The sequence below is a fragment of the Meleagris gallopavo genome, chromosome 2 (genome assembly GCF_000146605.3).
Source record: "Meleagris gallopavo isolate NT-WF06-2002-E0010 breed Aviagen turkey brand Nicholas breeding stock chromosome 2, Turkey_5.1, whole genome shotgun sequence".
Classification (NCBI taxonomy): Eukaryota; Metazoa; Chordata; class Aves; order Galliformes; family Phasianidae; genus Meleagris; species Meleagris gallopavo.
The window spans coordinates 54248161-54258632 of record NC_015012.2 but is presented as its reverse complement, the minus strand read 5'-3'; the positions used below and the strand labels follow the sequence as shown (position 1 = coordinate 54258632).

Genomic DNA, 10472 nt, shown 5'->3' with positions numbered 1-10472 from the left:
TTGTTGTTGTTGTTGTTGCTGCTGTTATTTACTTGTATTCCTAATCCTGGATGCAGTTACTGGATTCTGCAGTACAAGTCTTCATGAACAAGCTGCACCGCTTACAGATTTCACAGCATTCAAAGGTCACAGAACTGCCACTATGGTTAAATGTCTTGTTTAATGGTTGAGGTATGTACAGCAAATCTAAAAGAGCCAGCATGATGATTTCTGAAGGGGAACTAAAACTGTGAGGGGGAAATGGAGATAATACTATTATTTATTGGGAAAGATTTTTGCTGATGATAGTTACTACAGCAACAAGATTTTGAATTTCCTCCCTTTTTCTCTTTATTCAAACTGGATGAGAATTCTAACTTATGTTGGTTTAACTCTGTGATGGCAGAAGGAGATTGGAGAAATAATCTGTTATTATAGTCCTTTCTGATCTGCAAAGGGAAGTGTGATTGCTTTCTGTGTATATTTTTTGACTGCTCTATGACAGGAGAGGATACCTGGCACACCTGGCTTAGATGAAGGGAAAAGAAAACAAACTCATTTGTATCCTGGGGGGGTTGTGAGTTTGTCTGAGAGTTAGAGCAGAGAAAGGAGCTGGAAATAAACAGATCGAGCAGAAGAGATTATCAGCTTCAATTTTAGGACTATATCTACCTTTTTTTTTTAACTTTATTTGAGTTCATAAGTTTGAAATTAAGAAGCTTGTGTTTTGACTGATGAGCAGATCCACGGTGTAAAGAGAGTGAGCTCATAATCTTATATTAATGCCGGTTTTCAGATAGCTTTTGCTACTCACCCTGAGAAAAGTGGAAATGAATTGGAAGTTGAAGTAATGCAGCCTGATGCCAGTTTAAGAGCATATAGGCTCAATTCATATTTGAGCTAGTGATCTGCCTTGAATGAGTATTGCAGCAGCACAGTGGCCGGTGTGTGCTGCAGGAAGCGAAAGCAACTGCTAGCATAAAACTAACATTGTTTTCAGGAGCGTGATTCTAACATACAAGAGGAGGAGCCACTTGTAAGAGCTTGTGTGTATGTGGTCTTAAAAATAATTTCAGGCAACACAGCTAATGTCCTTTGTTAATTGGATTAAAATACAGGTATGCTTAGCAACTAGCAATCTTCACATTTTCCCAATCTGTGAAACAAGACAGCTCTCTTTGAGATGTTACTGTAGATATAAACCCTCTAGAATTCGAAAATCTTTTAGTTTAACTTCAAAATTTATACCTGATGAAACTATCTACATGAAAAGGAAGAGAACATGAGCATACCTATCGTGCAATGCACCTGAAAGGGTTACAAAATTAACCATACTAGGCTCAAACATGCCTGCTTAAAGACTGCAAAAATATTAGCTCTGAAATGCAGAGGATGTGATATGTGCTGTGAATGGACAATTGCTATTCTGCAGTGCCTAGTGGGAAAACAAGGACTGTGTGTATTGCAAATGCATAACTGCAGCTCCTCCATTTCCTCTGCTGTGTCTTTAGTGATGGCTGCAGAAACAAAGAGGCTTGTCACAGATAGACTCTTTAGTGCCACATCTGTTCTGAGGTACTTGAGGACAATTTTTTTCATGTCATGCAACAACATCAAGTCAAGCTGTGATGGTTGAGCTATTCCGTAATCCCTGTGCCATTCTGTCCTCCACAGCCCTCCCCAAAATCTTATGGGAGCTGCCAGCTGTTTTAAAAACTAAAGCGCTACTTCTTTAGGCCTAAGCTTACAAAGATTAATGCAGTATTTGTTCAGTGATCCATTAGTAAATGTGACCAAGGGAAGCCTCAGTCTAGAGGGGCTACACAGTCTGTTCTGCAAGAACCAACCTTATAGCTACAGAAAAATAATCGTGTTTCCAAATGGCAGTCTGGAAGACATTGGTTTATACTTGCTTTGTAGAGTTAAATTACTGACTTTTTAGATAAACAAAATCTTTTGAAAGAAGGTTGGTTTTTAAGCTCTGAAATCTGTATTTTGTAGCAGCTGCTACTGGTGGTATGAATAGTAAATATGCTAAGTGTACTTCAGTTGAGGAAATGACACTATTTTTCTACTTTACTAATGAAAGTTTCTCTGCAGTGCTTTCTCTGAACATTCTCCATTCAGCATCAAGAACAAAATACAATTTAAGGTTGGCCTCTGCAGAGGATAAGAAGCTTCCTAGCATTTGGAGTCACATTGTGTCAAAAAGAGTGTACCGCAGAAGCTTCTTGTAATATAATGGCTGCTCCTTCTGAGGTTATTGCAGTAGGGGGGACATGAGCTGTCACCTGTGAAGTGATTCCAACAGAGTAATGCACACTCTACTGAACTTGATTCATTGTACTGCAGATCACTTTCAAATTGTGAATTTAATTCCATACTGTAGTATATAAATATAGCATATAAGAGCAACTGTTTCTTCCCCTTCCTTTCCATTTAAGTGCTTTTCCCTCCTGAAGCCCAGCTCTCGACTTGCCCTTACTAGATCCCTAGGTAGGTCATCAAACCAGACTTATTTTCCAGTGTCTTCATTGCAATGATGAATTATAATTGAGACATTCAGTCATACACAATTCATTTTCACTCATGCAGTGGTCTTTCTATCAATAGTGAAGCATCTTTTAAGGACAAATAGCCTACAAAGTTGATATTTTATGATGCATACATGGTTTTCTTGTACTTTTTTAGTCTCATTGGGAAAAAAAAAACAAAAACTTCTCTTGTACTGGTGATTTCCTTTACTTGAGTGGTATGAAGCAGAAATGCCAACTACTCACCAAGATGTTACTGTCAAAAGACAAAAGGCTGATGCCTCTTCATTTAATCATAAGAAATGTTTAATACTTAATCTGTCATTTGATCTCATAACTATATGGCCAAAAGCTCTAGATGCAATGGGGCTAACAGAAGAGCAAGTCATTTGAGGCAGCCAGGAAGACATCCCATTCAAGTGAGCATTCTCAGCAACTCACTGTTCATCTTTTTTTCCATTTTAGTGCTTGAAATTCTTACAGCTCACCATGTGTTTGTCACAGGGTGAAAGTGAAAGGGACAGCTGGGGTCTTACCAGCTGCCAGAACAAAATTACGTGTTTTGTAATGAAATGATAGCTCAGTATTCTTCCTCCCACATCCATACTGGGTGGAAGATGGGTCTCTGTATGCTAGAATTATAGCATTCATTTTTCTTGTTCTTTAGCCAGAAAATAAGCATATTCCTGCAGGAATGTTATACTTCTAGTCAAACACTGGCTTTACGTGTAGTGTGAAAATGACACTTCTCAGCCACAATCTTTGGGATGTGGAACTGATGTTATTTAGAGTTTATGCCCTGGGTTCACTGGGACACTCAGTCTTTTGGTCTCCATATCCTAGAGCAGTTCAAAAGTTCTAATGCTTTTTATTTCTCTGGCCAATCTGAGGTGCATCCATGTAGGCAATGACAGCTGTAAAGCCAGGCACAACAAAGGCCCTTATATGCAGTTATGCAAGAGAGACTAGTAAGCTTTTCACAGTAAGTGGAAAAGCAAAGGACATGTCTTCTGAGAGCAATAGGTATTTGTCAAGTCTGAAGTACTATCTTTGTGTACATACTAGGGAGATAGGTTGTATTTGTTCTATTTAAGCAAATTCATTTGATTTACTGAAATTTAAAATGCAACATCCACTTCTGAAAGACTATTTAACAAAAGAATTCTGTCTTCCAGAAAATTGTTTAGAACACTTATTAAATCTATTTTTACTACTACTCTTACTACAGTAGCATCCCAAGAAAATAGCATTAGAAAAACACTATTTGGTCTTTTGAAATTATCATTTCTGTTTTTCTGTATCAGACTGTGTCAGTCAGATGTGTATTGCTAAGGTTCACAGTGCTCAAAACTGGTCTTCTGTTTTAAGGCCTCCTGTTTTCAGATAGAAAATTAAGAAATTTAAGAAATAGAAAATTTAAGAAACAGAAAATTAAGAAATTTAGCCAGATCAGATAGAAAAGAGAGCAACTCAGAAGCCAGACTTCAGTAGCAAATTTGTAAGCAAAAATTTTGGTGCAGGGACAGTTCTCAGAAGGCAACAATTAAATGATTTAAGCACTTCTCTTACACACATTTAATAGTGTGGTATCTGCCATCCAATGATGCTGTAATTTTGAGGTACATTTTTCACATTGTTCTTAGACAGTGAAAAATTAGCTGTCATTTTATTATGTAAACAGTGTTGAACTATAGAAATTAAACTAGTGAAAGGGCCCTACTGAGTTTGATTTTCTTACTCCTTTCTTCCTCCCAGTGGGAGCTGTGAGGATGGATGATAACTCAGTTTAGCTACTTATTTAAGCCACATAGTCTCATGGTGGTATATGATACGTCTCTGCTAGCTTGCTATCTAGCCAAATAAGATATCCAGGTTGCCTGGATAGATAAACATAGCTGATGATCTCTCCCTCTTAATAGGTGGGGGTGAGCAGTTAGGATTCTCCCAGTCACACTGAGAGACAAATTTGTTATAGTTTATCTAAAGGAGAATTGCATGCAAACACAAAAAGCAAGATTTATTTTTCTTTGAGTAGATTATATTAAAAATAAGAAACAAATATTTAGCAGAAGATATCAGCAGAGATTTCTTTCTGTAGCTGGTAGGTTTATACTAGTTACCCACAAAAATTCCTGGTATGAGAAAACACACCAACTAATCTTTTACTGCAGCGTGTGTTAATGTTAGCAGTGTAAGATTTTTTAAAAGCACAGCACAGAATTTCCCATCAAATTAAATTTAGCTCATTGTCTTGGAGGCATAAAAACACACTTGTGGAGCGATTGCTGCCAGGACCTATGTACTGTTCTCTATGTGGTCATTCAGAGCAGTCGATGACTCTAACCCATCTGGATGTAGAAAAGAGGTTTTAGAAGGGAACATTACCTTCCAAGAATAAAGTGGGAGGTAAGCATGTTTTTGACTGAATGTACAGCAACTAAGAGATGGCTCTGAGGAATGCACATCTTTAAGGCTGAAATCAAGAGACCTCAACTTTAAGTAGAGAAATCCTAGAAGATTATATTAAGCTACTGCTACCATGTAATTGCTCATGCCCTCTGAAATGCGTACATTATTTGTTCTGAAAGGAAGGGTCTACGCTCTCATGCTCTTCTTCCCTTCCTCCCCAATACTCAGCCTTTCTCCCACAGCTCAGTTTTTGCAATGCTTGTGAACGCAGGCTGAGCTCTGGGGTTTGACCATTTTGCACTCACTATTATGAAGTGCCAACGCTGCCAAACCTTAGTGCAAGGGCTCATCCCTTAGAAAGAGCCAGCAATTCCTAGGTGGTTGCTGTGCTTTAGAAACGAACATCTATTGACATGAAATGCCTTCGTACTTTCCCAGGCATTCAGCTGTCAGCCAAGGGGTATAGATATTTTCCACTTTGCATGTTGTGAGCCTATTATAGACTTGGGAGAGCTGCTTAAAGAGTCTCAGAGGGCAGCATCTGCTTAATATTTCTGTAGAGGAGCATCACTTTCCATCAGAAACTGAGGGTGTAGCAGTGCTGTGAACCTTACCTATGTATGCAGCTGCACACAGAAATATACTAAATACGAGCAACATCTGACTTTTGGTTTCACCTCTCGCTCAGTTTGCCACTTGGCCTTAACCTTGTGAGATGGTTAAGCAGAAGGAGGACCTCCTGCATATCAGGCTGCTGGGGTGGATGAGGATTGCTCACAGAGAGAAACAGGGAGAGATGAATGTGGATGCAGGATGTCTTAGTGGAGACAGGGCCACCTGGCATACTTCTGACTTAGGGCTAACTGATAGCCATGCTGAAAAAGCTACTGCTATGATTTGTTTCAAATGCTGGGATATGACCTGGGTCTAATTGACTTATTAGTAGGCATTTCTGTTTGACACACTGCCACAATATCTGTCTATTAATAGCAATGTTCAAGTGACATCAAAGCAGCCGTCATAGATTTAATTGGTCAGTGTATCTCCATTTTAGTCAATATTAGCTTTAGAAGACTGTAAGACAGCCAGAAAAACAATTATTAGTCGTGATTAAGGAAGGAGAACTTGCATACATCAGCAAAGGAGAGGAGGGAGGTTTTCTTCTTCAAGGAGTATAGTGAGTTCATTTTTGCTGTAGAAGAAAGGACACAATTATTAACAAGCTCTCTATCAGTACACTGAAAATGCCTTTACAAAACTAGATGATGTAGAATATAATGTACTGTAGAAAGAGAATTATTATACTGAAAGTAGTGTATTTTCCAAATTCTATTATTCTGTTGTTTGGTGGTTGTTTTTTTTGTTTGTTTGTTTTAACAAAAGAATGGTCTTCAGTTTTTCCAATGAACTAGAGGACCCAGGTGGAAAGGTAAAACAGGAATGTATTTCTTTACCAAGCAAATTCCTCAGGTGCACAGTTGCTTTGTTTTTGTAGGGCTGCTTTGAAAAGAACCACTGAAAGAGAAAAAGAAGACTCAAATTGGACTGGAGTGTGAGAGTGTAAAATGGCGTGGTTCCACCAAGATTAATAGGTCTCCATCAATTTATATCTGTGAAAGATCAGACCCAGTGTGAGCATTCGGGACTTATAAGCACTCCTCTTCACTAGCTAGATCAAATATTAGGCTCGTTAACCTTTAGCAGAACCTGTTTCACACCTGTGTTTTCCACTGCTCCCTCACAGTTGAGGTACTGTCAAACTGCTTTCAGTGGCTCAGAGAAACTGTGATGCATTCTTTTCCTTCCTCCCATCACCTTCTTTCTCTTGTTTCTCATGAAAAAATAAAAATAAAAAATAAAAATGTTTGCCAGATTTTATCTGAAGTGACAATCTCACAGTTAATTTTTAGCGTCTGTACAATCACCTGCAAAAGCATATAAATTTGTCATACAGACAAGGTAGATCTCACTGTGCTCAGTATGGACCATGATCTGTTGCAATGGTACAGCTAAGTAAGTAATAATTAAAAAAACTGATAAACAAAGGGAAAATGATAATTTTGCTTAAGGGCAAAAATGCGTGGCACTGTTTCACAAGGTATTTTTCATGCAGCAAGGCTGTAACATCCTCCCTCTTTGAACCATGAAACTATGGCTGTTATAATAATATTCACTACCAAAATATATCTTCTGTAACAGTATGGTAACAAAAAACAGTACAACATGAATATCTTGACATGGTATATATCATCATCAAAGCCTGAACCCACTTCAGTTTTTAAATGAAATAGCCATGTCTAAAAAGCTGCTTTGCACAAGAGCTTGTCTGGCAAGCATTTTTTGCCTTCTTCCTCAGACAGAAGTAGACAATGACTTGTGCTTTGTGCTGCTAAGAGGGTAGAGGAAAGAAACATCCAAGCTCCCTCTCTGCTTGTGCTGGTTCCCATGCAGATGGCCACAGCAGTGTTCCTGAGCACTGGGGGGTCCTGGCAGGCATGAGCTGGAGCCCATTGCTCCATGCAGAGACATGGCTTGAAATTGAGGCCTCTGGATTATAACAGCTGAAGTGACAGATAAATCCTGTCCTGAAACAGAAAACCTTCTAGTTGGTGTTTTGTCCAAATAGGCACTTTCCCACTGGCTTTCATTACAGTAAGCTGTTGATTATTGGAGAAAAGCATGAGTGTAATTTGAGGAAAAACATCTCACCTCTACTGAAGAACTCTGACCTTGCATGTGATGACTGAGGGACGCATGGGCTTTTAAAACCCAGTTACTTGCCCCCTCCCCGTAGATGTTCAAAGCCAGGTTGGATGGGGCCCTGGGCAGCCTGGTCTAGTATTAAATGTGGAGATTGGTGGCCCTGCCTGTGGCGGGGGGGTTGGAGATTTATGATCCTTGAGGTCCCTTCCAACCTGGGCCATTCTGTGATTCTATGCCTATTGAGAAGAGGTGATCAAAAACCTTGTTCCGATCATTTGATCTTTTACAAAAGTCAAGTTATTGAGCGTGCATTAAAAGCTGTAATGTTCACCGAAGCCTTTAATTTCCTTATCCTTCAGCAATCCTTTTCTCACCTTCCTCCCAGTATGACTAGTAGTGCTTATTTTTTATTTTGAAAATAATTGAAAAATTAGCAGCACTTCATGCTTTATTTATTTAATAACTGGCAAGCTTATTTCTTCATGTTAAAATTTCCTCATAGCGATTAACACTTTTCACCTTTAGAAAAACTTGCTTTAAAAGAGGCTTGAGCATGCACCACAGAAGTATTCCTTTTTTCCCATCCTCCCCCTGCATGCAGCACTTCAGGGCTTCTGCAGCAGAGTAAAGGAGTGTGGGATTTTGTTTACTTTTTTTTTTGCTTAAACACTGTAGCTAGCAAGTCTTTTATTTTTTTTTTTTAATCCAATCATGAGCGAGAGGGAGGATTATAATATACAAACATGTCAGGTGGTCTTGAGGGGAAGCCTCACATTCATTTCATCCACTTATCATGCAACTGCAACTCAGTTCCACTGCATTCGAATTTTTAAATTAGTATTTGTGGTTTAGTGTAAAGATACGCACAGCATCACTTTTTTTTTTCCTTTCAATCATGTTTACTACTAATGTGAAAAAAGCCTGAGCTGAGTTCTGTTGTTTCACAAATATTAGTAGAAAGTATTTTGTATTTCATAAAATAATAAAGTAGAAAGCAGTTAATGCCAATCTGCGTGTGCCATTGTAAATTTTTATGATAGCTGATAAAAACTAGTTTGCAAATAAATGATTCCTTCTCTAGAAAGGTCTCTTAAGCTCTAGATGTTTAAAATGTAGAAAGCAACTGGCAGAGAGCTCTCAGTGCTTTCTAGCCACCCTTTAATTGTCAGCTGTTGACAGCATCTCGACAGTTGACCTTCTTCAATTTTAGGAGGGCTTCAGAAGCCTCTGAGCTACTCAATTTCTAGAGATGTTTTCTGGGAGATAACATTAAAGGAGAATTTTTTCATTTTTGACTCTCTTATCCACATTTTCTGTTCTGTAAGAACACTTGTCTAAAACTTAGCTTTTTGACAAGCTGATTTATAGGTTTTGGCACGGGAACTAATGCTGTTTCTCCTCATAGCAGACAGATAATTAGTCACAATCTGATATTAACATCTTCTCCATTACCTAAGCTGTTTTACACTTTGTTAAGTTTAACACAAGCAAATCTAATGCCTTTGAACAAGCCATGTTGCAAATAATCATAAATAATTTATGAAGACACTGTTGTAAGTCAACCTCTGGCAGACTGGAATCTGACTTCTCTTACCACTGAATTCAACAGAGAAGTACCACTTGAGTGCAGCAGAGGGAAAACTTTGTTTTAGCTAATTTACAATAAAAAGTTAAGTATGAATAACCCTGTAGACATATTTGCTCTACTTTTTCCTACTGGGAGATGAGATTCATCAGTTTGCCTTCAGATTTGACATACTCCAAATCTTTCTGTATTATCAACAAATAATCTACACTGTAGAGAGTAATAGGGTCATTCTGAGGTATAGAGTAGATGTAGATTTCAGCAACCAGGATATCAGGAAAAGAATCGGTGAAGAGTCCACCACTAGAAATTTCTGCCAAAAGCAACAGTGGTGGTGTATTTATCTGCTTGTCACTTAAATTGCCCTCATTGCATTTCAAAATCAAGTACCTGCATATCACAGGGTGATATAGTCCTGTTTCTTTGCATCTTTCCCACGAATCTTAAGCACTCCTGCAGTCCCTCACAGCTGGAAAGGAACTCTTTGTAAAGTCAGACATGTAAAAGGGATTGGCTTTAGTCTTGGCCAAGGCAGATGAGAAATTCAGTCAACCTAAACTTCCAAGTTTTTGGTTTTTTTAATTTCACTACTTTTTTCTTTAGAGAGTACAAAACCAAACCAAATTGGCTTATCTCATTTATTAATAATTTCTACATTTTAAACTAAAGAACTTTCTTTCTACCTATTTTTTTTAATGGAAATATAAAAGAAAATAAAAATTTTCTGTCTTCTGATTCTGGACTGTTACATCTCACACTGTCCCTTTGAACTCTAAGCAGATTGTTACAGGAAGATGATGTATCATCACGAGGCAGACTATAGGGCAGGCATAATGGGAAGATATTTCCTAGGTTATCGTGAAATTTCAGAAACATTTCTGATCAAGATCAGTGACAGAGTGAAGGGGGGGAAAGGCAAGTACAGATGATCTCAGAGACTTAAGATCCCAAATAGCAACATGATACAATGTTCAGACTCATACCAGATGAAATGCTAACCTTGGAAAAAATTGTATTGAGCTAAGAGATTATTTAAGGCTATTGCTCTGTGATGCAAAGCTGTGTGGCAGTGTCAATGTAGTACAAAAATATTGCATGTAATATATTAATGAGATTAGTAAGATTCCATCAGGAAAGATATTGTTTCCCACAAGAAGCTCAGCAGACTTGAATATATTAAGAGTTACTTTTTCTTTAAATGGCTCCCATAACTGCATATAAATATCTTTTAAGAGTTTGGAGATCGAAGTTTTAGTCACTTC

At 38.1% G+C, this 10472-nt stretch overlaps 1 long non-coding RNA gene across 3 annotated transcripts in view; it reads left to right on the top strand.

Annotated features, from left to right (window-relative positions):
- LOC104909763 overlaps positions 1-10472 on the top strand; it is an 82434-nt gene that overhangs the window by 653 nt on the left and 71309 nt on the right. For all 3 annotated transcript variants that reach the window (XR_004158913.1, XR_004158914.1, XR_004158915.1), the window contains exon 2: positions 57-171. This is a non-coding gene — a long non-coding RNA (uncharacterized LOC104909763). The remainder of the gene's footprint in view (positions 1-56; positions 172-10472) is intronic.